Genomic DNA, 6,707 nt, shown 5'->3' on the forward strand with positions numbered 1-6,707 from the left:
CAGATAACCAATAATACCTCAAGCCATGCTGGGTATCCAGCCATGAGGCATGCACTGCTTATGTAGGCAAAGGCCACGAGAACTCAGGGAGTTCCAAGTTGTGACTGGTGGCTGTTTAGCTCAAAATAGTAAGCATGGCTGACTCTGTGCTCCTGGTGGAGAGAGACCCCAAAGGAAAGATTGAAGACTGGGGGGAGGTGGCCAGGAGGCAGACTAGTCCCTGATGTCCAGAAGTGGGGGGGGGGTTCCATTGACCCTGGACACTAACCTCTCCCAGGTCTCAGCATCATATGTTGGGAAAATGGAGGAGAAAGACCAGGCCAGATTCTTATCTCAACAGGCGAGGTCCAGCAAGAGGCAGCAACCTTCCCAAGGGATTGGAGGTTGTACGAAGAGGTAAAGCCAAGGCTGAGGTTTTATGAGGCCAGGAGTAGTATGTGACTCAAGGGAGCAGGTCCTGACACAAGAGGGCAGGTGGCTTATTGATAGCATCACATGGTTTTTCTCGAAATGGGGAGAGATGGGGACCTACAGTTAGTCCTGGAATGTCTTACCTGGAGATGTTGAACCTCTGCAATGGAATGCTTTACTCAGAGGCACCTGTGGTTAGGAGGTGAGTATGAATCCTTCACATATCATGTAGAAAAATTAGTTGACAATTTTAGTATATTCCAAACCAATAATGCAGCAAGTGATTTTGTGTAAATTCAATTTTTAACTTATGTAATTTAAAGGGCCTAGAATAGTTGTGCTGATATTAAATAGAGAAAAAGAAACTGGGCAGGGCACCTGTGGGTCATATCTAAAATCCTAGCTATTCAAGAGCTAGACACCTGGAAGACTGAGGTTTGAAGCCTCCTAAGGCAGAAAAGTCTGTGAGACTCCATCTGTAGTTAACCATAAAAAAATCCTATAAGTGGGCTGAGAAGGTGGCTCAGTGGTAGAGCACTTGCCTTGCATGCATGAGGCCCTGGGTTCGATTCCTCAGCACCACATTAGCAAAAATAAAAAAGCCAGAAGTGGTGCTGTGGCTCAAGTGGTAGAGCGCTAGCCTTGAGCTGAAGAGCTGAGGGACAGCGCCCAGGCCCAGAGTTCAGGCCCCATGACCGGACCCCCCCCCCAAAAAAATCCTGTAAGTATGGCTCAAGTGGTATAGTGCTAGCCATGATCAAGCAAGTTGAAGTCCTTAGTTCAAGTATCACTACCAGAAAAAAAAAAAGGAAGAGAGAGAACAGAATGGAATTCAGAAACATGTCCACATGTATACAACTGGTTTTTTTTTTTTAAATTTTTTTTTGTTGGTTGTGGTGCTTGAACTCAGGGCCTGGGTGCGATCCTTGAGGTCTTGCTCATTAAAAAAAAGATATTTATTTAGAAGCCAAAGGAAAGAACAAATTAAATGAGTACTTGAAAAAAAGGGTGCTCTGGGTTGGGTGTCCCAGCCTCCCATCCCTGGGGCCCCTGTACCTTACCCCATACCCCCGACCCTAGCCTGGAAGTTCCCTCTGAACAGATCCCTGCTCCGAGCTCTAGGCCTTGGTGGGCTTTGTGCCTTGTGGAAGTTCCCTCCAAGGTGACGCCCCCACCAGCCCTCTTATCTACTGGAAATTCAGTTTGAGGGGACATTCTCCACCCTCCCCCCATGCCTGCCTTTCCGAAGTTCCCTCCAAGCAGACTCTGCCTCTGAGCACTATGTTGTGGCGGGCTCCACCCCTTTCGGAAGTTCCTTCTGAGGGGACAACTTGCCCACCCGCCTTCCGGAGGTTCTCTCCCAAAGGACCTACCTCTTCTTCCCACCCTGCCTGCCTTCCCAAAGTGCCCTCTGAGAGGACTCCCCCTCCCTCCTGAAGGAACTGCTGTGACTTCAGGAAGGTCCTGCTGAGGGACATTACCATGATCCTCCCCCCACCTTCCGGAAGTGCTCTCCAACCGGACCCTGCCTCTGAGCACTAGGTTGTGGCCAACTCCCTGCCTTCCAAAAGTTCTCTCAGAGGATGATTCACCCTCTGCCCCCCCAACACCTTCAGGAAGTACTCTTCGAAGGGATATCCTCCACCTCTGCCCACTTTCTATAAGTTCTTTCCAACCAGACCCTGCCTACAAGCACTATGACATGGCGGGCTCCCTGTCTTCCGGAAGTTCTCTCCAAAGAGCCACCCCCTTCCCCCCACACCTTCTGGAAGTTCCCTCCAAGACGCCCTCCATCCCCTCTCTTGCCTGCCTTCCTTAAGTTACCTCTGAGGAGACATTTCCTATCCCCCCCACCACACACCTTCCGGAAGTTTTCTCCAACCAGATCCTGCCTTTGAGTACTCTGACGTGGCAGGCTCCAGGTCTTCCTTAAGTTCCCTCTGAGGGGACACGCCCCTCCCCCCCACCTCCTGGAAGGTCCCTCTGAGGAGTCATTCACCTTTCCCCCCTTCTCAGTTGTTCACCTTCCAGAAGTTCTTTCCAACCAGACCCTGCCTCCTAGCACTATCATGTGGCAAGCTGAGCGCCTTCTGGGGGACTTCCCTGAGAGGTTGTCTACCGCCCCCCTCCGCCTTCTGGAAGTTCTCTCAGAGGGAACAATCCCCACGCCTTCCGGATGTTCCCTCTGAGGGAACATACTCCTAACCCTCCATCTTCTGGAAGTTCTGTCCAAGAAGACCCTGCCTCTGAGCACTAGGTTATGGTGGACTCTAAACTTTCCAGAAGTTTCCTCAGAGGAGGATTCACCACCTGCCCCCAACTCTTTTTAGAAATTCCCTTTGAGGGAACATGTCCCTCCTTCGCCTACCTCATGGAACTTCTCTCCAACCAGTCCCTGCCTACTACTATGACGTGGCGGCTCCATGCCTTCCGGAAGTTCTTTCCAAAGGCCACCCCCCCCTCCCTCTATGCCTTCTAGAAGTTCCCTAGGAGGGGACCAACCTCTCCCCTCACTACCTTCAGGAAGTTCCCTCTAAGGGGACATGCCCCTCCGCTCCACACCTTCCACTACTTCCCTCTGAGGGGACCCATGCTCTCCTCCCCACCATTCTGGAAGTTCCTTCTGAGGGGACACCCCCCCTCCCTCTCATGTCTTCCAAAAATTCCTGTCCCCGCCCTCATCTACCTTCCAGAAGTTCTGTCCAACTAGACCCTACCTCGGAGCACTAGGTTGTGGCGGACTCCGTGCCTTCTGGAAATTCCCAGAAGGGGATTCGCCCTCCCACCCAACGCGTTCCAGAAGTTCTATCTGAAGCGACAACCGCCCTCCTCCAACCACCTGCCTTCCGGAAGTTCCCTCCAAGGGGACACGCCCCTCCACTCCAAGTTCCTTCCAAGGGGACACGCCCCTCCCTTCGCCCAACTTCTAGAAGTTTTCTCTAACCAGACCCTGCCTATGACATAGTGAGAACCACACCTTCTGGAAGTTCCCTCCCATAGTGCACACCTCTCCATGCCTTCTGGAAGTTCCCTTTGAGGTGCTATTTCTCCCCCTTTGTCCACCTTCTGGAAGTTCTCCCCAGCCTGAACCTGCCTCCAAGCACTATGACATAATGGGCTATTTACCTCCCGAAGTTCCCTCTGACTGGACACCCCCGCCCTTTCATGTCTTCTAGAAGTTCCTGCCCCCTACCCTCATCCATTTTCTAGAAGTTCTGTTCAACTAGACCCTAGCACTAGGCTGTGGCACGCTCCTTGCCTTCTGGAATTTTCCTCTGAGGGGACATGCCCCTTCCCACCCACTCTCCAGAAGATCTCTCTAACCAGACCCTGCCTCCCAGAAGTAGGCTGTGGCGTGCTCTGTGACTGCCAGAAGTTCCCTCTGAGAGTGATTTATCCTCTCCCACCCAATGCCTTCTAGGAGTTCCCTCCCAGGAGCACCCCCTATCACTTTCCAGAAGTTCCTTCAAGGAGAATCCCCTCTGCTCCCAACGCCTTCGGGTAGTTCCCTCTGAAGAAAATACATACCTCCCACCTACTCTTGCTCATTTTTGAGAAATTGGTTTAAAACAATGGACCTTTTTACTATGTTATCACCACAGAAATGCTTGTGACATTCTCGCTTTATTCCAAAAATGGTAGTATGACTATGTGCTCTACCTCTTGAATGGTTTCTCCTTTATTTTCAAAATAAATGCATTTTATCTTTTCTGTTTTAACAGTTTCCATCCACTTTTAAATCCAATAAGTGTGTGACATCTTTCCTTTAAATCCATTGTCTAGGCAACACTCTAGGAGCCAGAACAACACTGTAAGGAACATTTCTGAAAAACACTTAACTTACGGGATTCAATGTCAGAAGAACCTATTGGCAGATGCCCACTGTGGCCGTAATGATTATGTCTTTCTTATGGGATGAAATGAAGATTATGATAATTGAGTCTTCTCCTTTCCCTCCCATCCTCTCGGCTTTTCTTTCTGTCCTCCTGTCCTTCCTCCTTTCTATTCACCACACTACAGGGAATTGGGGTCTTTCAGCTAAGTGCATGTATATGTATGCACAATAGGCTCCACCTGGCTACACACAATGGCACTCTGAGCTTTCTGTTGTAAAGTCCTCAAGTCTGCCTTCATCTTCACTCTCAGTAAAGGAAGTATACAGGACAAATGCCAGAAGTGTTCCTGAGTGTAAAATGGGCTTTTTTGATACTCTCTCTGTATGTGTACCAAACCTGGGGCTTGAACTCACGGTCTGGGCACTGTCCCTGAGCTTGTTTTGCTCGAGGATAGCACCCTACCACTTGAGCTACAGCTACATTTTTTTGTTTTCTGGTGGTTAATTGGACATAAAGAGTCTCACAGACCTACATGGGCTATCTTTAAACTGCAATCCTCAGATTTCACCCTTCTGATAGGTAGGATTACAGGCATGAGCCAAGAATGATTGGCTAAGAATACTCTGTTTTGAAAATAGGCAAGATATATAGATAGTTTCATCTTGAGCAGGTAATTTCTCAGATGTTTGTATGTTATTCCATAGCTTCTTCCTCTCCCACCCCTTAACTTCCAGAATCTAAGGAAAATAATCCATAATTGCATGGCATTTCCTTATTTACTTTTACAAGAAAAAATTTAACTAGTATATATTGAATGAGTATTTACATCTATAGTTGATTAAATATGGTGATGGAGCAGTTTTATAAAGGACCCTCATGCATAGTGGTAGAATATAAGATTCTCTTATAATACTGTTTTAAACGAAAAGAAACAAAAAAGGTCAAACTCAAATTGCATTTTTATTTTTCCTGATTCATTCTTGGTTCTTCATTTCTCAGAACCAGGAAACTAACTCTGAATTAGGAACAAATGAGCACTATGATATATTTAGACACAGACATATGATTAACTGTAGACAAAACCATGCATGTGAATTGAGGTCAAGAGGGTTCACATGATTTATCAAAGGGCATACTTTGATAATACAAGTACCAGGAATCAAGCCTGGTGACTTGTACTGGAGATACCTTATTATTTCTATTTCTCCACCCTATATGATAATTGCTATCCCTGAAAATTGGCCGAATAATTTAAAAATTACCTGAGATTATCTTGATAATAATGTACATAATATATTTAATACTTGGATTCTATTTCTGTCTCTGAAATCCCTTCTCCCATTCCATACCATCTTTTGTTCTTCTATTCAGTATTTTAAGATTACAGGCATATCTATGTTTCTCTAGGAAATTGCATTCCTTCCAAGTCCCTGGACTTCCTCTATAATGGTTATCTCCTCTTCTTACCTCAGCTGCACATTTCCAATTTAGTATTTTAATCTTGACATCATACATAATTTAAAAGTAACACATTCAGTGGCTCATGCCTGTAACTCTAGCTACTCAGGAGGCTGAGATCTGAAGATTGTGGTTCAAAGCCAGCCTGGGGAGGAAAGTCCCTGTAAGATTCTTATCTCCAATTAACCACCAAAAAACCTAAAAATGGAGCTGTGGCTCAAGTGGTAGAACACTATCCTTGACTGAAAAAAAGCTTAGGGACAGTGCCCAGGCCTAGCACAAAAAAATTTAAGTCTCAGGACTAGCACAAAAATAACTGAAACATATCAATATTTACTATTGTAAGTCCAGTCTTCATCTCCAGAGGGACATGCACATCATTGACTCATTTCTCTTCTCCCCATCCACTAAATGTTTTTCTTATTTGCATCTCTTTATCTATTTTACACTCCACAATCTAGCATCTCAAGTATGGCACTTCTGATACTCCTGACCTCCTATTTAGCTTTAACTAATAAGCCCACTTTTCACTTTTCTCTCTCCCTCCTTCCCTCCCTCCTTCCCTCCCTCCCTTCCCTCCTTCCTCCCCCCACTCTCTCGAGCAAGTTAGGGTTAATGGGGGAAAAGTCTCCAAATTAGATAATTTAACTATGACAATGACTCATAATCACCAATATGAGATAGGTCCTCAGTCTCATCCTTCAATGCTATTTCTTCTCTGATAACAACTATTGCAAACTTTATGCTCCAAATTTGATGTGACTATTGTTAGGAAAATGGATGAGAATGGAAGGAAACAGGCTGGACTCAATCTTCAACAGGCTGGGACTGTTTATTAAGATATAGCAGCAACGGGGCACAGTCTTCCTGTGGGCTTGGAGACTGTGCAAAGAGATGGGACAGGAGTTGGGTTTTTATGAGGTCTGAGCAAGGAGGCATAGGTTAATGAAAAAGCTATTAGGGATAGGGAGGTTTGGGCCTTTCAGTTGGACCCACATGATT

The sequence above is a fragment of the Dipodomys spectabilis genome, unplaced genomic scaffold, assembly GCF_019054845.1.
Source record: "Dipodomys spectabilis isolate Male_0828 unplaced genomic scaffold, ASM1905484v1 ptg000468l, whole genome shotgun sequence".
NCBI lineage: Eukaryota > Metazoa > Chordata > Mammalia > Rodentia > Heteromyidae > Dipodomys > Dipodomys spectabilis.